Source organism: Vicugna pacos, unplaced genomic scaffold (genome assembly GCF_048564905.1).
Source record: "Vicugna pacos unplaced genomic scaffold, VicPac4 scaffold_104, whole genome shotgun sequence".
Lineage (NCBI taxonomy): Eukaryota > Metazoa > Chordata > Mammalia > Artiodactyla > Camelidae > Vicugna > Vicugna pacos.
The window spans coordinates 1,677,957-1,700,873 of NW_027328784.1; the positions used below are offsets into that span (position 1 = coordinate 1,677,957).

General features: G+C 43.8%; 2 long non-coding RNA genes across 3 annotated transcripts in view; both read left to right on the forward strand.

Moving 5' to 3' along the window:
• Positions 1 to 4,860: 4,860 nt before the first annotated feature.
• Positions 4,861 to 16,660, forward strand: LOC140694791 (uncharacterized). 2 transcript variants are annotated; one of them, XR_012070429.1, is made up of 3 exons: positions 4,861 to 5,056; positions 14,328 to 14,453; positions 16,487 to 16,660. It is a non-coding gene; the product is annotated as an uncharacterized lncRNA (long non-coding RNA). The 2 variants fall into 2 exon arrangements; XR_012070430.1 differs by having other exon boundaries at positions 4,862 to 4,976.
• Positions 16,661 to 17,520: 860 nt separating this feature from the next.
• LOC140694790 (uncharacterized) overlaps positions 17,521 to 22,917 on the forward strand; it is a 36,609-nt gene continuing 31,212 nt past the window's right edge. Inside the window, exons 1-2 of the long non-coding RNA XR_012070428.1 lie at positions 17,521 to 17,714; positions 20,251 to 20,365. This is a non-coding gene — a long non-coding RNA (uncharacterized lncRNA). The remainder of the gene's footprint in view (positions 17,715 to 20,250; positions 20,366 to 22,917) is intronic.

Here is a 22,917-nt window from a genome sequence, read left to right on the forward strand (position 1 = left end):
CACACCAGCCCTTCACTTGGGGAGGGGGCGTTGGTGTTCTTATTCATCAGCTTCTTTTCAATATGTGGTATCTGGCTCTGCAATGATAGTGACCAGCAGCTGACCCAGCATGGAAGTCTCAGAGTCCTTCCCGGCCAGGAACACTCCTGATTCCTTAGACTCTACCCTCTGCTGCTAGATCAGACCAGAACCTTTTTCAGCTCAGACATCCGGGAGGGAAAATACATACCCAGAGAGCATGGGCTCCACCTCGGGCAGCAGGACCCTTCCCAGCCTCTCCACATCTCAGCCAGCCAGCTTTGTCCTGGGCTGTCTATGTGACTGGGCCCCCCAGGCCTCTGTCCTTCTCTTTCTTGAGGCAGATACCCATCCCCAACTTGACTGCTCCACCTCCACCAGGCAGGATGGGGCCGTGTGGCTACCTGGATGGGATCTGAGTGGTGGCCCAGCCTGGAGGGGCCTGCCCTGGGCCTCCCTGTGTTACCTTTGGGTCTCTCTGTCCAAAAGGCCAGAGGTGCCTTGGGTGAGACCTGACCCAGTGCCGGCAGCGTTGGTAGAGACCCTCGCTGCGGGCTTTCTGGGGCCTGCGGCCTCAGGATAATGGAATGCAGCAGAACATGCCTCTGTCTCCAACCAGGTGAGCTGAGTAGGGACTTCTCTACAGAGTGGGTGCCTGGTGACTTCGGTTCCAAGTTCTGTTGGGCTCTATTGCCAGGGAAGTGAGGTCACTTCCTGGGGTCCACTTCTCCAAGCTTCCTCCTGACACAAAGCTCCTCAAGGGCCTTTCTGGGCTTCCAATCTCTCATTTCTCACTCCATGCCATGTCCACACACAGTGACACCAACTCAGGCCCCCCCATAGCCCTGGGGAGGCCTGGATGCAACCAGTGCCGCAGCTCTGAAGACACAGCTGGGTTCAGACCTGGCTCCCCATAGTCAGCAGTGTTATCATCCTGGACAAGCCATGTGCCTCTCAGGGCCTCCCCAATCCCCCATCAGCACAGTGGGGATCATTCTGGCCCCTGCTTCCTAGAGAACCCATCCTGTCTCTAGACCTAGAAACACCTATTGCTTCTGTCACCCCCACGGGCTGGCATCACAGGGAGATCGTGCACAGACTCAGCAAAGGAAGGACCCCACAGAGGGCTGGCAGAGTTCAAAGCACACCCCACACAGGCCGGGGTCTGCCCTGGGGTCTGGAGAAAGTCACTTTCCTTGCTGCTTGCTTCCCCGCTCCCAGTCGTGAGACTGAAATTAAATACAACTCTGACATCGTCCGCTCTGGCATACAACCTCCTAGGTCATTCTGTCATGTTGAAATACAGGCCCAGTGTCCCATCTCGGCCTCTGTGGTGGGCTGCCCCACAATGGATTCCTATTTTTTGCCTTCTGTTCCCACACCCTTGTGGGATCCCCACACCCTCCCCTGGAGGGTGGATCGACTTTGGGACCAGGTTCTGACACATAGACTGACTTGTGAAAATGTATGTGAGTTCCACTCATTACCAGCTCCAGTGTTCTTTCTCTCGGTCTCTGTCTCTCAGTGCCTCTCTGAGTTGTCTCTCTCTCTGTTTCTCTGTCTCCCCGTGCTTCTCTGTGTTTCAGTCTGTCTGTCTGTTTTCCTGTATGTATGTGTGTATATATTTATGTGTATATGTGTGTATTTATGTGTGTGTATTGTACGGGTCCAGGGCAGGTCACTTCTGAAAATCCCTTGATGACATATTGATTATTTTGAATTCATGTTACTGAAGAAACATTATCTTTGAAAATTGTGCAAGCACTTTGGTGGGATCTTCTCTAAGGCTCAGCACTGCTAGGGAAGGGATGCACCTGTGGCACTTTGATGTATCCTACACCTTGTTCTGCTGGAGAGGAGCGTCCATTTGCTCTTCCTTCCAGGGTACCTCCTGGGGCCTCTGCCTGCTCACATTGTCACCAGGGCTGGTTGTCACCGGGCTAAAGACCTGCCAGGGTGATGGTGGCCAATGCTGTCTCTGCAGTCTGTCTGTCTGCCTGTGTCCTCACCTGAGAGGTCGAGCATCTCCAGCACAAACCGGCCACCTGCACTGCCTCTCGTTGGAACTGACTCTGTGTGTTTTGTTTCTTTTCAGAACACTGGGCTTCAAGAGCTTTTTGGACCACAGGGATGTGAAGCTTTTTTCCGACCTTGGGTCATGAGGAAAGGTTTTTCCAGGCTGTGGTTTGTCTTTCCAGCTGTCTTTCTTGGCCTTTGTTTTCTGCTTTTGTTTGGTTTGATTTTGCCACAAGAAGAGCTAAGCATCTCCCTTCTGGCTCTGATTTCACACTTAGAACAGCAGTGCCTACCCCGAGATTATACACAGAGTTACTAAAAGGGCTTCATATGGTACGTCTCATCTTTAATCCATCTGGACTTTCCTCTCAAAATACAAAAATGCTAATTCACGTGAAAAAAAAATAATTCACCCGTCCCTACTTAAGATACGTGGGCAGACAAACCAAAAAAAAGCCACCTTTTATACGATTTCATTGATAGGGAACCTCCAGGATAGGTAAAGACATAGAGAGAGAAAGGGGATTAGGGCTTGTCATGGGCTGGGGGAGGTAAGACGTGGGGTGCTCTTTGTATACAAGCTTTTACTTTGAGGAAGGAAATAGCCTGAAACAAGTGGTGCTGGTCTCACAGCACTGTGAATGCAATTAATGCTCCTTAAAATTGCACAATTTAAAATGGAAAAAGGCTAAACTTTATTCTTATATACTTAAAACAAAAATAGAATATAGTATAATAGAAAAGAAAAAATCTGACTCCATAGAAGATCTGTCCTTTTGGCTTTAACCCTTTGCCCTCTTTTCTAGGCTTAGTTTTACTAGCTCTGCACCTTTGTAAAACAATGTTGCCTTTAGCCTTAAATATACAGGAGAGCCTACTTTCAAGGCTCTGATTTTTAAGGATATTAACACTTTTGCACTTATATAAAGACAACAGGTTGTAGAATAGAAAACTACTTTTGTTTTGTTAGAGGACTTACAGAGGCCTGGTCTACATAAACAGCTGTAAACCAAGATAATGGCGGACTAATATCTTGGAGAACCATCTTCCACATGTCAACTTCAGGCTCTTATTCTGCTAAAAAGTGGAGGGGCTGTGGTTGGTTGTTGCAAACTTGTTGGTGTAGAAATTCCTTGTTCTTGGAATCCTTTGCAGCTGTCCACGTGGGTCAGATCATGGTGTTTCTGCAAAACCTGCAACAAAACTAACTTTTTCTATTCTGCAACTTGTTATCTTTATAGGAGTGCAAAGTGTTAATATCCTTAAAGCTCAGACTTTTGAGAATAGGCTCCCCTGTTTATTTCAGGCTAAAGGCAACCCTGTTTTACAAAAAGTGCAGAGCTAGCAAGTCTAAGCCTAGAAAACACTGCAGAGGGTTAAAGAAAAGGAACAGATCCAATATGGAGTCAGATTTGTTCTTCTCTATTACAGTGACTTTTGGTGAGAGCTAAGTGGATGATTCCTGGGTGGGTCCTCCACTGTCCCAGGCTGGATTTCAGGCAGGATCCTTGCCAGATTCACCATGATTTTGGACCTAATCTACCGCAGAGAAACTGACAATTATTGGATTAAAATTACCTTTCAAAATCCCTTCAATTGCCTGTAAACTATACCACAGCAGGGGATGTCTCATTGGCCAGTCAACTGCCAGTCTCCCCTGATGCAAGGGACAAGCGTCGCGGTGAGATCCATGGTGGCCTGGCCAGTGCACCTTCCTACTTTGCTCTAAAGCTTTGGATTCCTCACTTTGACACTTTAAAAACTCCCTTTCCTCTTCCCTCTGGCCTGGTGTGAATGAACAAGGTCCCTGCACCCACCTGTGCTGAGTCCATGCCATGCACACAGCCCCATGCACACAGCCCACCATCTGCTGTGTAACCCTGGGATCAAGTGCAAACTCTGAACTCCCCCACACCAAAGGTCCGCGTGCCCAGTGCCTCCGCCCTAGGGGTCCAGATCACCATCAGTACCATCAACCACCCAAAGCCCAAGGCCAGTGGCTGGCAGCCTGGGATCAACCTGACCCATCGGGTCAGTTGAGGCACAGGCTGCGGGGATCAGGGTGCCAAGGCGGGAATTGGAACCACCTTCAGCCCAGCCTGCCTCACCCTGTAGTCTCAGACATTAACTATGAAGGTGCACACTAGGCTCGATCCCCCACTGGTGGCAGTAGTCATCATTACTGGAGCACGGATTTCCCCACCCCAACCACAGGGTGAGGGGTGAGTGAGTGAGCTCAGAGTAGGGGTGCACTCAGATTGAAGGGGATCCCATGGTGTGGGGGTACAGGTTGAGAGGTGTGGGGCCCGATCAGAGTGGAAATGACCTGGCTGAGAGGTGAGGGGGATAATTTCAGGTTGTTGGGTGTCCTGTGTTGAGGCATGAGGGGTAAGCTTGTGGGTGTAGGGGCCATAGGTTAGGACCTAGCAGGATGGAGTGTCAGGGCAGGGACAATGGTGTGAGGAGAAGGAGCCCTGTCTTCAAGGTCTGGTGGGAGACTGGGCCTGGCCAGTGGTGGGAGGGTAGTAACAGGGAGGGGAAGTTGATCAGGGGAAGTGGGGCTGGGTGGGTGAGGCCTAGCCTAGGGCAGTCGTGGTTCTAGTTCTGTGCCAGGACCCAGTCGGTGGCTGGGTGAAGGCTCTGGGGATGGAGACCCAGCGGGACAAGCAGGAGGGGCCCCACCTGGCTCCTCCCGGCCCCAGCGGCCAGGGCCGGTAAAGCAGGAGACCCACCCGAGCAGTTTGCGCTGCGGGTGGGAGGAGGAGGGGCGCGCACGCGCAGACGGACAGACGCGCGGACGCCGGAACCCACCCAGAACGCGTGGAAGCTGGCGGCAGCCGGTTGCTCCTGGACCAGCTCCTGGAAGAGGAACACGGCCTGGGGCCTGGGCCGCCGCTTGCCCGCGGCTCGGCTGCCGCTGCCGGACAGTTAAGAGGGCGCTGGTAGGGGCGCGCTTCTCGGGGACCCGGCGGGTGACGCCTGTGCTGTGCAGCTGAGGATGCGCCCAGGGAGGGGTGCGGAGGTGAGGTCCCGGCCGCGCGTCCCGTTAGGACCCAGAGGCGGGTCCCAGCCGCCGCTGTGGTTCGTGGTAACCCCGGTATTAGTAGTTCCTGAACACCGCGTTTTTGCCGCCGCTTCTACCCGGGTTTAGGAGAGCAGGTACAGCCCCGGGAGTTGGGAGGGCGCGTGGACGGTTCCAGAGCATCTCCGACTGGCCCTCAGACGATGGCCTGCTCCTGGCAGGCGGGTGCGGTGCGGTCGCGGGGCCTCGGATGGAATGGGGACTGCCCCATGAGAGCCCCTGGATTTGCTCCCATCTTACCCGCGGCCTGACCTTGGGGGCGGCCTCTAAAGACCCAGGTTAGTGGGACTCAGGTTACAGGTCAGTCTGCTCCTGGGAGATGGGCTCGGTGCGATCAGTGTGCTGGGATGGCTGCAGCAGCAGCGGGAAATTGTTGCAACCCCCGCTCTCACAGGGCAGCCCCAATCCCGCCATAGCAGCCGCCACCTTTCCCTGACAGCACAGCACCCGCCTTCCAGGAGCAGGCTGACCTGTAACCTGAGTTCCACGAACCTGAGGCAGCAGAGGCCAAGCTCAGGCCATGCGCTGGGGAGTTTGAAGCAAATCCAAGGGCTCCCATGGGCAGACCCCATAACCCGCCACTGCCTTTGACCACACCGTGCCCTCCTCCCGAGAGCAGGCTGACCTGCGGACCGTGCCTGGAGCAGCAGAGGCCGAGCCCTTGACAGGCCGTGGGGGAGATGGGGGCAAATCTACCAGCTTGCCAGGTCGCTGCCCATCTCCCTGCCGCTGCCCCATGTTCGTGGACCACTTGTTTTCAAGTCAGTGGTTTCCTGAGAGGCAGGCGTGGTGCAGTCAGGTGGCGGGGGCTGCAGGGAGGGGTGCTGCCCCAAGGGGAGCAGGTGGACTTGCTCCCATCTCCCCTAGGGCCAGACCTGGGGACGGCCTCTGCTGCCCCAGGTTTGCAGGACGCATGTCATGTCCGCCTGTCCCTGGAAGGAAAGCTCAGTGTACTCGGGGCAGCCTCAGTGGCTGACAAGGATTTTAGAAGTCGGCTCTAGCCCAGCATAACTAACTCTCCTTTCTTCTCTTGCTTCCTCAGTTGGTGGCTGTATCGGCTTTTTCATTACAGGTTATTGCTAGATAATGAACATAGGTTTCTGTGCTATATAGAAGAAACTTAACTTAAAATCTCTTTTTATATATAGTGGCTGACATTTGTAAATCTCGAACTCCCAAATTTATCCCTTCCTATCCCCTTTCCCTGGTAACCTTGACTGTTTACTAAGTCTGCAAGTCTGTTTCTGTTCTGTAGATGAGTTCACAGTGTCTTTTTCTCTCTTTTTTTACATTGCACATATGAGTGGTATCATTTGGTATTTTTCTGTTTCTGGCTGCTTTCACTTAGAATGATGATCTCTAGCTCCATCCATGTTGCTGCAAATGGTTTTATTTTGTCCTATTCATGGTAGAGTAGTATTCCAGTGTATAAATATGCCACAACTTCTTTATCCAGTCATCTGTTGCTACATTTAGCTTTCCTCCATGTCTCGGCTCTTGTATACAGTGGTGCTGTGAATACTGGTGTGCAGGTATCTTTTCACATTGGAGTTCTTTCCAGTTATATACCCAGATGTGGGATTGCTGGGTCATAGGGTAAGTCTACTTTTAGTTTTTTCAGGGATTTCCATGCTTTCCATAATGACTACACCAAACTAGATTCCCACCAGCAGTGTAAGAGGGTACCCTTCACTCTACAGCCTCTCTAGCATTTATCATTCATGAACTTCTGAGCGATGGCCATTCTGACTGATGGGAGCTGATACTTCATTATAGTTTTGATTTGAATTTCTCAGTTTATTAGTGATATCGAGCATTCTTTCATGTGCCTATTGGCCATTTGTGTCTTCATTGGAGAAATGCTTGTTTAGGTCTTCTGCCTATTTTAAGATTGAGTTGTTTGTTTTTTTGTTATTAAGTTCTATGAGCTGCTTATATATTCTGAAAATTAAGCCTCTGTTAGTCGTATCATTTGCAAATATTTTCTCCCATTCGTAGTTTGTTGTTTCCTTTTGTTTTACTTATGGTTGTCTTTGCTGTGAAGAAATTTATGAGTTTAATTACGTCCCTTTTGTTTATTTTTTTCTCTTATTTCCATTGCCTGGGTAGATTACCCTAGGAGAATGTTGCTAAGATTTATGTCAGATAATGTTTTGCCTATGTTTTCTTTTAGGAGATTTATCATGTCTTGTCCATCTGCATCTTAAGTCTGTACTCAACATCTGTGCTTCAGTTTTGAATTTTGAGCTTCTTAGAGAAAACCTACTCTTAGCTCATACGTCAGATTCAACATGTCTAAAGCTGATTTCATAATCTTTTTTCTTGCAGCGTCTCCACTTATTCAGTGGGATAATCATTCTTCCGGTCTTGAATACACAAAGGCTTGGAGTGGTCTTTGATTTGCCTTTCTCTCACCACCCTCCACATTTTGTCAGCTTCTTGAACTGTATGTTGTTGGTTTCAAGTGTCTATTCTGATTGCTGATACTCTGATGAAGAGCTTTCATCCCTGATACATGAATTTTTCCTTCTGCTGAATTCTTGGATATTCTCTCCCCCCCTTTCAGTCAACCTAGAGTTTTGGTGCTCCAACATCTACAGTCAAGTCAAAGACTTAACACAACCAGATCTCAGCCAGGGAGTCTCGACCCTTCATCATTTTGGACTTACATTATTTTTTCCAATCATTATGTAACTTAGCCTCCTAGGGTAACCTGTGCCTTATTAAAAACCAGGAGTCACCAGCCTTTTCCTATCCAGTCCTCAGTTAAAACAGATTAGAATTGCCCTGAGAACTAGTTGGAGCCCCATCCCCTTCATAGAGTCTTCCCTATTTATTCCAAATACTTCTAGCTCTTCTTTGTATTCCTGTACTGTTTATGATCAGTAGCCTGTAATCTTGGATTTGAGTACTGACTTGGTACCATTCCTGGGTGATTTCCAATGTGTCTCCTCACTTAGCTGGTAACTGGAGAAGACTCACTTGTTCAGCCTCCTTTATACCCCTCACCCTGCTTAGCATCGGGCAATAACAGGCATCCAGGCAGTGCTTGCCTTCTTTATTTATTCGCAGTGGTGGTGGTGTGGATTATAGCTAATAACTATTAATTCAGTGTTGCAGTTAAAAAAGAAAGCCAAGAAAATCCAAAAAACTTTATCTCCATGTTCAGTTTAGCGCTTTATCTCAATAGTTTTCTTAAGACTGTGTTTACATTCACATAGTGTTCAGTGCTTGTACAGTTCCCTGAGGCAAGCAGGTGAGATGTCATTATGTTTGACTTTCACGTTACATTTCATATTGGATATATTTGTGTAATGACAAAACCTTATTTTATAAGTAAACAGCCGGAAGCCCAGAGAGACTAAGAGCCTAACCCAGGATCACCTGGTTAGTGTTTGGCACAGGCCAGGACCGCAGTGCACATCTTCCAGCTGATCCTCTTCCAGTGCCTTTTCATTCCACTGCTGGGAAATGTAGCCCCATCAGCCAAACGGCCAAGTCACATTGCTGCCCCTTTACCTGCCAGTGATGGCAGTGCTACAAAAAGTGGCAAAGGAAAGGTCAGAAATAGGAGTGATAAAAGACATGGAAGTGCTGGAAATGGATCCTCAACCTCCTCCTCCCTACTTGAGCGCCTCACAAGTGTCCCACTCTGAGAGTGCTGTTCATTGTTTATAACATAGCCTTAAAATCAGACTGATCTTTTATAGGACATGCTTTTATCCTGGTCCCTTTCCTGGTAGTAGTCACCGTCATGGGCAGAAAGTGCCTGGCTGTGCTCTGTTTGTCACGTAGGTGGGAGGGAAAGTGGGAGAGGGAGTTGGTTGAACTGAAGCCGAGCTTTTTACAGCTCTGTTGTTCTAGGACCAGAGCAGTTCCACTCTTGCTTTCATCACCTCTCCACCTCCGAGTCCCAGCCACCCATTCCTGCCTGCTTCCCCACATGCCACGTCCTGGGGGAGGACAGAGTGGTGGGCAATGCCCCCTCCGCCCTCTGTTCTGGGAGGTGCAGGAGTCTGCTTTAACTTTTGAGCTGTTTTGGTAATTGGGCTTTTCCAGCTTTTCTAGACATCTCCTTTCCAGCTCTGAGAAATTGGAGATGTAACTTAACCATACATGGACTATACTAAAGTATTCAGTGACATTAGTGTCATGTTGTCTGTAATTGTGTTCTGTGACTGGATAGGAGGTTTTTTATCTCACAGGATGCTTCACATCCAATTCTAAAGGCCTAGAGGCTGCAGGTGTAATCCAAGTCCTTACATGTCTGTAAGGTAGACATGAACATTATTTGATAATATGACCATATGTTCATAGATTGCGGTTAGTCCACCGGCTCTGTATCTAATGAAAGTTTAAATATCAAACGCTTGAAGAAAATTTGCGGGCCATGTCTTTTTGCCTGTAAGTAGTTGCAAAAACTGAAATCACAACTCTACCACAAGCCACAGTGTTTCCCAGTAGAGAAAGCCCTCTAATTTTACAACCTCTAAGTAATGCAGTGGTTCTTTGAGTGAGATGAGGGATGCCAGAGTATTTTTTGGGACACTAGAGTGGGATGACAAGTATTCTGGGACTGGTTACAGTTGAATCTCTACTTCCTATATCCTGGACTGATTACAGAGGCAATGTTAGTGCGGTAACCATCTTGTGGATGCAAGTGTAGCTAGGAAGACAACAGAGAAAATAGAAGGGATATAAAGTAATGGAGGGACTTCATAGCAGTACAAATGGCGACTTTGACACCACCAGCTGCTGATGTGAACTTTGCAAGAATTTGTGAGAAGTGGTGGGTGTCATTGCAAGCAGGAGAGTCCTGCAGCTTTTGGGGTGAACAGGCAAAGGGGAGAGCAGATATGGTGGCTATCCAGGGGCTACTTTTGTCCTGAATGTGAAAATGTCCAGTCCCCTGTTCAGTTTTGCAGCCACAACTTCACATGACTCAGGGCGTTATTTCCACCAGAATACCATAAAAATATAAACAACCTGTTTCCCAAAGTGTTTGTTCTCGATCTGAGATGATTGTCCTGTGGTGGTAGGTAAGTGGGCGATGGGGCCTATTACATCACCCCCTTTCACTAGAAGTCTACCTCGCTACTTTTCACCCTACTCCTAGAGGTGCTGTCATTCTGTTACACATAGGCCTGTAAGACCGTCTTGCCTGAATCCTCACGTGAAGAGGGATGGTTATGTGCAGTTTTAAAAAATTGCTTGGGTCATGTGGTCCTTTGTTCCTTCCAATGGAAATCACTATTCCAGAGCAAATAGTATGCCTCCATAGAAAGTATATTGTTTGTAAGTTGTCTTCAGAGGTTTTGCAGTTGGTTTAAATATTTGCTTGGTGATGGCATCTTGATTGATTGAAGGAGGCAACCCTCACTAGGGGCATTGTGTGCTTTCTGTCTGAGAGTTCCTTTACTGGCAGCAGAGTGTTCGTAGGCAGAGTTAGAAAGTTACCTGGTCTGAGAAGCCGAATTTGCCCGCAGCTGGGAATTGGCAGAAGAGTCTGTTATGGAAGGAAAGCTTTAGGATTATCTGGTAGCAGAGTTCTGGGATCCAAACCCCGGGAAACCTCAGCTTTTGTAGAGTATGTTCTGTAACAATAGGCTATAGGATAATTTTTACACTTGTTATAGGATGTAGAGTTGGGGAAAGGCTTAAAAGTGCAAGAACCTTAAAAGAGAATCTCCGAATATTTTAAAGAAGACAGTTCTCAGAATGAGAGCTTTTCTGGAAAAGACTAGCTCTTCACTTCACAGGGGAAGCAGGGAGCAGGTGTAACTGCACTTACGGTAACTTCAAAGGTAAACCTTACCCTCCCACTTAGCTGTTTCCTGGTGTAGGTTCATCTCCCACATCTGTAGTTTTAGACCTGATGTGTCATTTTCTGGTACTCCATTCTGCTTCTTAGTGAGAGACTGACCCAAAGTCACATAGCAATTGAAAAATTGCGCAAAGGTCTTTATTGTTAAAAATGTAGACCTGTGGCAGGGTGCTGCATTTGCAATTGACTTTCAGTACAGAGAACACTGAAAAGAATGCAGTGTTATTTCTTTTTTTATTCCTTTAAGCCTTTGAATAGAAGGTTTTCTTTGCAGAGTTTCTGGAGTACATCAGAACAAGCAGGAACTAAAATAGCTTTAAGAAATCTCCAGTATAGACGTTGCTTATAGTGTGGTATCTGTCTTATGTTAATTCTTTAAAGCAGGAAGTTGTAACTCTCAATTTCTTAAGCAAATATAAACATTCTTGACTCTTATTGACATTCTTTGTGGGGTGAAGCTGCTTTTGCTTCCATTCTGAGCATTGAAAGGCCTTCTATGATACTTCTACCAGTCCTCAGTATTTTATTTTCCCTCTGTTGTGAACTTGTTTTTAAATTTGAAGCAGATATAAATATCATTAACTTGCTACATATGTAGATATTCAGTGTTACATAGTCAGAAAGTTTGTGTACATCACACGTATCTACATAATTCCCCCCTTTCCAACTGTGTTCCTGATGAAAGGATGGTGGGAAATGGCATTATGGGCATATGTCTTACAGTACACGGTGTTTCCCCTGTTCCCTCTACCATATCTGGATGTTCTTTCATCTTTCAGCTTCTAGACTTACTTGCTCTTTTTCTTAAGCCAGGTGTATCTCATCCCCCTGCGCACACACACATGTGTACACACACACACATTCTACCGTAGGGAGTAGCGTGCACCATCCAATTCTCCCACTCCAGCTCTGGACCCACCCACTGGAGGCAGTGTCTTGCACGAATTCATTTGTAAGTTGCTTTTTAAAACTCGAGTGGTCAGGAATTAGGACTGATATCCACACCTACTAGGCAGGCCCTCAAGGACAACTTCTATGGTTAATGCCAGGTTATCTTAATGTTTGACTACCTGGGTTTCATGTCTTCCTGTGCCACCTGTGTGACCCATGATTCCCACATTTCTGTCTCCTGCTAGAATTTTTCTCTCCAACTCTGGACTCTTACAATCTTCTACTGATTTGACACCTTCAATTGAAACTCTGATATCTTAAAAGCAACATGTGTAAAAACTGAGCCCTTTGTTCTCCTACCCCCCAAACTGGTTCTTCCTGCAACCTCCCCCATTCAGTTAGTGGAAACTTAATCCATCCAGCTGCTTGGGTTAAAAAGCTTAGAGTTACTCTGACTTTCACTGACATACCACATGAATTCTGTCAATAGATCTGGTTTAACACTGCCTTTAAACCATATCCAGAACCCAGCCACTTCTCACCATGGCTCCTGCCTCGACTGCTGCTTCCCTGCCCTGAGCCACTGTCCTCTCCCCCTGCACAGCCCTTTTCAGAGGCTTCCCACCTTTCATCTCTGACCCGTTTTGACTATTCTCACCCGGCAGTCAAGTGAGCCTCGAAAACCTAAGTTAGATAGTGTCGTCCTTCTGCAGTGCCTCCCCATTTCACTCTGGGTAAAAGCCACAGTCCTTACAACGTCCTCCAAGGCCATGAAGGACCTGCACTGACCCTTCTCCGCAGCTCCAGCCGTGTCCCCATTCTGGAACATGTGAGGTGTGCGCTGCCCTTGGTGATGGTTATTCCGTCCACCTGGGACTTCTTACCTCCAAGTCTTAGTTCTAACCTCAGTCCTCAGTGTGGCCTGCTCTGGTATTTAATACAACATCACCCTCATCCCATACCCTCAACTCTCTTTACCTTGCCCTTTTTTGATTTTTCCAAGGTTCCTCTTTCCTAACATGCCACCTCCTCTGCTGCTCTGTTGTGTGAATTGTCATCTCCACCCCCATCCCAGCTAGACTCCAACCAAGCTCCGTGAGGACAGGAATTTTGTTTTGTTTATTGATCTATTCCAAGTGCCTAGACTAGTCCTGGGTACATAGTAGGCAGTCAAAAATTATTTGCTGAATAAATTTAAAGACTATTTTAAAAATGAATCATCCTTTCAGGAACGGGTGAGGATCGGAAGCTGCATGAAGGAAAATGGTGCAGTAAATATTGATATTTGCCTGTTGTTCTTTGTGTGATATATATATGTGTTTTAGTCTTAATTTGGTATCCCAGTTTCTTAATTTAATAGCTGTATTAAGGTGTAATTTACAGGCCATAAAATTCACACATTATAATTGTACAAGTCAGCCATTTTATCTATTTCTAGATTTGTGCAACTTTGTCCTCATAAAGTCCCCTTGTGTCCGTCCATATGCAGTTTGCCCTCCCCTCAGTGGCACCCTGATTTTATTTCTTTTTTTTTTTTGGCAATCACATCTCAAACGGATAATTTACACAGCAGTACTAATATAGCTTTGCACTTTTTGAAATGACACACTTAAATATGAAATTAGCGGTCATTGCTGAATGTAGGTAGCAGTATCCGACATTGGTGAAAAGAATGGACTTGAGTGTCAGACTGGCTGCAGTCTTACCCAGCTCCACCATTTACCAAGTTACCCAAATTATTTTCTGCCTCAAGCTCTTTATCTGTTATATGGGGGTAATAATAGCAGCTTACAGAGTTGTTGTGAGGATTAAGCAAACAGGGAAAAAAAATTTAGTATAGTGGCCTGCTTATGTTATTACCTAAGAAATGGGCTTATGTTATTACCTAAGAAATAGCCTTGCAGGTAAAGGGCAAAATTCAAATCAGTTTCTAAAGTATATGTAAAATATAATCCAGTTCCTGCCTGGTTTGTAAACACGTATGCCTACTGAAGAATTTAAAAGCAGGCTAATTTCCAACAGAAAAGATCATTTCTCAGCATTTCTTTCAAAGATAGCTGCAAAATCACTTTTACTAAATGTTCCATGCCCAACTCTTACAGAAATTTGACACCACGGACGTAATTATCTACATTTTTGTTAAAATGATTCTGACCATCAGGAAGTGTTCTCAATTATATTTTAGCCTTTATGTTGAGAAATACTGTGAGACTTCTTCTAAATTAATGGGTGGGGGCATTCATTGTAGCTCTTGTAGCCTGATAAGCCTGCACTAAATTATCTTTTTTTAACTTTTAATTAAAGTAATAAATTAATTTTTTGCTGGGGGGTGGTAATTAGGTTTTTATTTATTTATTTTATTTTTAGAAGAAGTACTGGGAATTGAACCCAGGCCCTTGGGCATGCTAAGAACATGATCGTCCACTTGAGCTATACCCTCCCCCCTAAATTATCTTAAATAAGGTCTTTTTCTCTGTTTTGTTAATTTATGTACAGATGCGCAAAGCAGGGTCATCAGAAGCCTCTCAATCACGAAGATGATAATAGTGAAAAACATTGCGCAGTGACAGTGAATCCTTGGCATATGAAGAAAGATTGTAAAGTCCTGAATGAATTAAGAAGGTATTGTTACATTAACATACGTGTAAGCATGGCTCTCTTACCTTTATTTTTCACTTTATAATGAAGATAATCCCCAACCGTCACGGTTGCTTTGTTTGATAGAGGCCATATCTAAACCCTTTTCTGCAAGTTTTTTAAATAAGAAAGAGCAGCTAATTTATCAGAAGTGTGAATGGTGTAATCTGGTCTGTCTAGTATGGTAGCCACGAGCCACATGTGGCTATTGTGAATTGAGATGTTCTATAAGTGGAAAATACATAATAGATTTTCAAGACTTCGTACAACAAAAATAATGTAAAATATTATTAATAAGTTTTAAAAGTGTCAATCACACTTTTGAAATGATAGTGTATTGGATATTTTGGGATAAATGTAATTATTACTGGAATTAATTTCACTTATTGCTTTTTATTTTCTAAATGGAATTACTGGAAAATTGTGACTTGCACTATGTTTCTATTGAGAGTGCTGGCTTCTAACTTATTGCAAATAATATGAAAAGAAAACTTTGATTAAAAATTTTGTAATTGAGTCGTTGATTTACATCATATTAGTTTCAGGTGTACAAAATAGAGGCTCAACATTTTCATAGATTATATTCCATTTAAAGTCACCATAAAATAATGGCTATATTTCCCTGTGCTGTATGATACAGCCCTGTAACCTATCCATTTTATACGTAGTACTTTTTACCTCTCAATCCCCTAACCCCTTCCTGCCTCCCCTCTTCTCCTTCTCCCCATTGGTAACCACAAGTCTGTTCTGTGTACCTGTGAGTCTATTTCTGTTTTATTATAGTCATTAATTTGTTTTATTTTTTAGATATACATATAAGTTAATACATAGAATATTTGTTTATCTTTCTCTGACTTATTTCACTTAGCATAATACCCTGTAGGTCCATCCATGTTATTGAAAATGGCATTATTTTATTTTTTAATGGCTGAACAGTATTCCATTTGTGTGTGTGTTCATGGTATGTATATATGTGTGTGTATATATATGTATACATGTATATATACACATATATATATATATAATATACCACAACTTCTTTATCCAGTCATCTGTCAGTGAACATTTGGGTTGTTTCAGTGTCTTGGCTATTTTAAATAGTGCTGCTGTGAACATTGGGGTGCATGTGTCTTTTTGAATTAAATTTTTCTCCAAACATATACCCATGAATGGGATTGCTGGATCACACGGAAGTCTATTTTCATTTTTTTATGGAACCTCTCTTCTGTCCTCCATAGAGGCTGCACCAATTTACATTCCCACCAATCGAGTAGGAGGGTTCCTTTTTCCTTAAAAGGTAAAAAATTCTCTACATTTACCTACCTTCCTTTCAGTTTAGGACACAGTTTGGCAAAAACCAGATAGAATTTAAAAGGAGTAAATACAGTATTTATTTTGAATGTCCATGCATTATGGATAGATATGTTATTGATGAGTTGGTTCCCTATTTTTGTAGGTGCAGATGTTTTTATAGCTTCACAGACATTTCAGTCTTGCAGAGAGGAAAATTTCTTTTTATTTTGCTGAACTTGTCCGGGTGTCTTTATCGGACTTGGTCCAGGCCTGCAGAGGTGAATACACATCCAAACCTGAACCATTTGAATGTCTGCAAGATATTAAGAGTCTAGAATATCAGATCTGGACTGTAACTCTGGTAAATGACATCAGTGACTGGACTCAAGAAAACTCCATTTGAGGACAAAACCTTTCATAAGCCAAAAAGGCTTTGAAATTGTGGCAAAGCCAGAGACTTTTGTGCACCACTTATGGCCACAAACCCATGAGGACAACCACAGGCCTTCTGGAGTGCCAAGGAAATTCCATGTGAGGAGTCCAGCACTCACAGGAATCCAACAAGTCCCTGTCTGCCAGAACACTTTCATTGCTACTGTGCTGTTTTGAGTAAATGTCTTTTCATCAGGTTCAAATTGGTTTGTTGTTATTTTTTTGCATAAAAAAACAACTTCTTGTTCCCTGGTGAAAGTAAAAGCCTAACATTTTCTGATTTCTTTTGACAGAGAAAACATGAGCCTGTGGATCTAACCTCATCTGTGATGGTCTGCAGCTGGGAGCAACCAGATCAGTGTCAGTCCCCTTGCAGCCATTGGCTGGGAGCCTGCATGTTCCTTGGAATGGTATTTGAAACATGTCACACTAGCCGTGCCTTCGCTGTGGGCTGGGAGGCGAGTCACTCAGAATCTGCATTATGGAATGTATGTTTCAGATCTACAGTTAGGAGATCTTTTTTAATAGCCAGAGAATATAGTCATAAATATATCTATTAATGTATTTATGCAAGAACATTTTTAAAGATTTTTTTATTATAAAAAGTTTCCCCCCAAAATTGAAAATGAAAGAACAATGGAATTAAAAATCATCTGTACCTTAATTATACATAAAGAATCATAAAATCCTTCTAAACTTTTTTTGTTCAAATGAAGATATTTTTCCCTTCCAAAAAGGAAAATTATCATTTCACATTTTTTTACTTTCTCCTTTTATTATATATTCCATATCAATAAATATAAATCTTTTAAATCCCTTTTAATGGCTGTTTAACACTATATTGAACAGATATGTAAATAGTCCTAGGTTTCAGAAATTTAAAAAATTGTCATTACAATACCACTGCAAAGAATATTTTGGTGTTTCTATTTTTAGTTACTAATTTGGACTAAAAATTAACAAGTTTGCTTTTCTTCATCTAAAACATTGGTTATTTTACGAAGGAACTGTAAGGATTTTAAATAACTTTTCAGTAATTTCAACAAAGAAATTATCTTTAAGGCAAAAATGTATGATGGATTGCAAATCTATTTTTATTATATCTTCACTTTTACCAGTGTGACATATGTGTGTGTTTACACAAGTGCTTTAACTACCAGCAACGTAAGAAAAATCTGTGTACTAAAAATGTGAAAATACTTTCCCGGTTTGTGTTTTCATTCTCCCAATGTAGGTTTTGGATGACAAGCTTGTATTTGCAAAAGTACACCCCCTGTGGGAGGTGTTCTGTACATACGCTGAGATGCTGCACATAATATTGCCTCTGAAGCCCAATGATCTGAAAACCCGGTCCTCAGCCTTTGATAACTTGAGATGTTTTATGAAAGTCCTCCAAGTGGATGAAAGTATCAACAACCGGAACAAGAGCTTTTCTTTGCCCTATTTGAGAAGAGCTCCGTGAATGACTTTTATATTCAGCATAGAGATACATTCTCCAATCCAACCACCAGAAACCGCATTGTAAGTCTAAACCGAGTTTAGCTGCTGTCTTGGGGGTGATTTAGAACCTGCTGTTGAATTATCAGTGATTTGGTTTGGTTGGTTTGATTTGGTTTTTAAAAGCTGCCCATAAAAAGGAAAAAAGAGAAAGAAAAGAAATATGCCTACAGATTCCTGTTAGGATAGTAAACAGTGGCTGGTTAGTTACCTTGTATAAGCCACAAGCTCTCTTAGAACATTTTTAGGTTTACTTCATCCTTTCTCAGATCAAGTATCAAGTAAGGGACAGTGTTAAAAAAAATTCAGGATTAACAGGTTTGTGAGCTCCAGGATTTGCAAGGCAGCTTTCCCTCCCCATGGTGTAAGTCAAATGGCAGAATTGAAATAAAGCACCTCATGTATCCTCCGGTGTTAACAGGAAAAGGCTAATCTTCTTGACCTTGTTTCTTCCTGGGTAAAATGAAGATAATATATCAGGAGGCGACAAGCTCATTTAAGGCAGGAAGCATGTTGTCTTGTTCACTGCTGAATCTCAGGCACTGGGAAGGCTGAGTTTAACGAGCGAATGAATGAACGAACTGTACTTCCCCCACAGTTACCATGTGGGACAGTGAGGATTAGAAGCTAAGAGCATAGACTCTAGAGGGGAGGGCACAGCTCAAGTGATGGGGCGCATGCTTAGCAAGCATAAGGTCCTGGGTTCAGCCCCCATCACGTCCTCTAAAATAGACATATAACCCTAATTACCTCCCCTCCCCCACCAGAACTACCTTATTATCTCCCCACCACCAAAAAAAAAAAAAGAGAAGTGGCCAAGAGCGTAGACTCAAGCTGGAACACCTGTGTTGGTTTCTCGCTGTCGACCTTGTAAATGTCATTTACCCTCTGTGTCTATCAAGTTCCTCACCAATAAAATGGGGATAATTGTAGTACCAACCTCGTAGAGATGCTATGGGGATTAATGAATCTGTGTCAGTGATACAACAGCCCTGGCTTATATTAAGTACTATGCATCTGTCAGCTCTTTTCATAATTACTGACAGATGTTATTATCGACAAAAGACGTATTAGTTCTTTGAAAGAGAAATGCATGTTAGACCATTTCATTTATCACTTTCTGTAATTCAGGCTTTTCCCTCTGAAATAACATTTTATGTCTGTGCACTAGAAAGCCACAGGGCTTTCCAAATTTCATCTGTCTGGGTTCTTGTCATGATGGCAATACTGCAGATTGCTGACATTTTTTAGGGACTCCGTCTGAGATGACAGCAACCCCTCAAATTTACGAGCGCTTCTCTAACTGATAACATCTCGCTAGAAATGAAGTTTTTATAATGTAACAGCTTCAGATGCTTAATGATGCCATAAATGCAAGGATGTTATATCTAAGCTCTTTAAATAAATCTTGTCATTGAAATAAAGGAAATACTATATTATAGCCCTCTATGACTTTGTTATCTTTGCTATCTGTTTATCTGACTCTCTAAGACCAAAGAAAGCAAATACTAAGATTGATCATTACTACTGTGTGGTACACGTATTTGTGGATAAAGACAATATTGAAATGCACTGTTTAAGATATTAAAATGGACATTAAACAGCTTCTTGATGCACATGCATGAACAGAACAGGGAGCTGGGTGCAGGGAGCAGACACTGAGCTTCCTGGATTAGAGACCCAGCTTAGCAGTCCAGCCCAGCAGTCCACATGTTTCATATTTATGTCCCAGCAAAATTAGCAGTGAGAGTCTTAAATGAACTTTGGGGACACTTGCAAACAGCTGTCATGATTACTAATGTGGGACACCAGGATTCTACAGTGTTTAGTTGGCATCTGTGCATAACCAGTTCTTTTCCACTAAAGCTTCTTGTAATTGCTGGTCCCACATCCAGGTTGAGGAATCATCTCATGTGGTGTTTGGGAGGGAGGTAAGTGGAGTCAGGACCCATGTTAAGGCTGGGTGGGTAATAATCTGGTGCTAGTACAAGAGAAAGGAAAGTAGGTCAGGTGGGAAGGAGAATGACTGGATTTAAACTTTGTTTCTTGAGTAAGCTAAATATATGACATCATGTCAAGTTACTTTGTTGTTTATATTCCATTTGCTGTCACCAAATAACTACTGAATTGTGGGGACAAAAATGCCTGGGTTTTAGAATTGACCCTGCCCCTAACCTGCCAGAGTCCAGGTTCCTCTGGGTGCCCATAGAGGGGGCTGGACCATCAGGTGTCCCTCCACTGCAGCAGTTTGGGCACTTGGGTGGCCTAGATTTTTGCTGTGGAAGACTGGCCCGGTTGTAGGACATTAAGCATCTGCAAGGTGGTCCCAGGACTGTGACATCTAAGCGTTCCTTTCCACCCACGTTTGCAAATGACCCTCAAGGGGTTAATATTAATCCTGGGTGAGAATTATGAAAAATTATATGGTACCTCCATCCCTCCTGGCAAGTGAGGGCCCCTTATTTACAAATGACAATGAAGTATTAGCACCAGATTTTATCAACAGAACATGTGAACATTTTGTGACAGTGACACTCACCTGTTTGCTTCTGATTCCCAGTGCCACTTCAACCTCCATCAGAGGACTTCAGCTGCCCCAGCGATCAGGGCCTTCTGTACAGGGAATGGGCTCCTCCTCGAAGCACAGACAAGCAGCAGCCCTTAGGTCTCATCAGGTGAGCTGTTGTGGAGAGCACTCCAGTGGGAAGGGCTCAGGGTTGTCCTCATGGCATCTGAGTGTGACAGTCCTCCAAGAGTGTTAACAACCAGGAAGCTCACAGGAGCTCTGAACTTCGTTGCCCCAAGTTTTTACTGCAGGCTTTATTACAAAGCCATGATTTATTGGGTCACTACCGACATGGCTAACCCAAACCCTAACTGTAAGTCAAACCTTTCCTTAGCCCTAAACTTTGAGCCCCTTCCTCTCCTGGTGGCCACTCACTTGTCACAAAGCTTAAAGCCCCACTCCTCTAACCACATGGTTGGTGTCTCTGGCTGGCCAGTCCCCATCCTGAGTCATCTCATGAACACAAGCCATCCAAGGTTCCACCATGAATAGCATAGACACTCCTATCTTGGGAAATTTGGAAGCTTTAGCGGTTGCTGCCTAGGAACTGGGAAAAAAGACCTACCAAATTCTTCATTAAATAGGAGTAAATGTTATATTTCATTTAAATTATAAAATAAGAGAGAAATTCTCACTGCTTTTCTGTATCTGCTGTTCGACACCGTTTCACTACACCACGTGATTGTAATGTCGTGCTCAGCATGTGTCTTCTCAGAGCACCAGCGCTGGCTGCTCCCCGGGAGCTTATGCTGTTTGGGCAAGGCTGCTGGGGGGATACAGGCCAAGGACAACCGAGAAAACAAAAATAATCGGGCAAATAAGGAAACAATGTCAGATTGAAATGAAGAAATAACACAGTGTTGAGATGGGAGTCTTGGGGGGAAGTGAGTTAAGAAAGTTATCTTTGAGTAGGTTACATGTGAGCTGAGATGGTGAAAAGGAGGCTGGAATTTGAAGATCTGGGAAAAGTCACCCATGGAATAGAGGCAGCTTGTCTATTGGCCCTGAGGCACAAATGTGCTCAGCAGGTTTGAGGAGATACTGGAGCCAGCGCTGGTGAGAGTGATGAGACGCGAGGTTTAGAAGGGCATCAGGAGCACGGAAAGGAGTGTAGACTCTAAGCGCAGTGAGAAGCAGTCATGATAGCTTAAGCACTAAAGTAATTTTCTCTCATTCACATTTTGCAAAGATAATGTGGAGAATGTATAGCAGGGACTCAGGAAGCAGGGAGGCCAGGTAGGAAGCTCTTGGATTGGGCCAGATGAGAGATGGTGGGAGCCAATGAGGAATGCGTTTGGGGAGTGGGGCTGACAGGATGCAGTTATGGGCTGGCTGTGGATGGTTAGGAGAAGAGGAGGGTCAAGGTAGCCCCAGGTCGGTCTGGAGCCAGGTGTCTGTTCTTTCTTTTCTCAGTGCCCCATGCAGTTGCCCATCTACTTGGGCAAACCTCTTAACCTTCAAAGTGAGGGTTTTAAAACACTGAAGTCTATTTGTTGTTTCACATTTTATGGAAAGATTCAAACATGTACAGAAATAGAGAGAACAGTACAGCCAGCCTGCCTGTATCAGTCACCCAGCTCCAGAATTATAAACTCAGAGTCACTGTTGTTGCATCTTTCATCTCCATCTCCTCCCCTCCCCCACTATGGGGTCATTTTGAAGACAATCCTACATAGCTTAACCTTTCATTAGTGAAATGACAAGGTCTCTTTCAAATAAAATTGGAATATTCTTTTTTTTAGGGTTACAAAATAATTCCCTGCTTGTCACAAAAATACACTTTTAAGTAGTTTTGGGGTTGAAATCAAGATCCAGACAAGATTCAGACATTGCAGCTAGCATATCTCTCAAGTGTGTTCTAATCTATAATTTTCCTGTTTCTCATTTTCCTTGAAATTGCTGAGGGGTTTCTCTATTTCCTGTTTGGCTGATTTCATTCTCCCCTATGGTGTTAGACTTGTTTCTCCATCCTATGTATTGGCTTTAGCTAAGTGATTTAATCCTCCCCTAAAAGCTTGGTCTGATTGAGGTTCAACTTTGTGCAAAAATATTTTTTATGTGAAGTTTTGTACTCCTGTCATAAGGTACATAATATTACAGTTGACTCTCTTTTTTGTGATGACAGCAGCCAAAAATGATTGTCACCCGGGATCATTATTTCATAAGGAATTTTATTTCATGTGGTCATACTCTAATTTCCTCCCTCAATTATCAGCAGGATCAGTCACGAAGAGGCACTTTCTCCTTAACCCGGGTTATCCTTTAGAACACAGTTTTAAAGGAGGATATTTGTTAATATGTAAATATTTAAAATTGATAATTTTTTTTCTTTTTAATTTTTTTTCTAATGGAGGTACTGAAGATTGAATCTAGGACCTTATGCATGCTGAGCACACACTCTGCCACTGAGTGTACCCAATCCCAGTTGAGATTCATATTTATTTGATATCTTCCTTCTGTTATTTTTGTTTTGTGTTATACAGAATTTGAAGGCAGGGCAATGGGTTTGACCGCTTTTTAATCATTCTTTATGGGCTTTTGGGGTTTGTGTGTGTGTTTGTGTTTGTAAAGAAAACAATTTTCCCACTATTTTAAGTATGTATTGCTAAGGCAATTATGTTGATCTTTTCCCTGCTCCTGGTCCATGTATTCCCTTGTTAC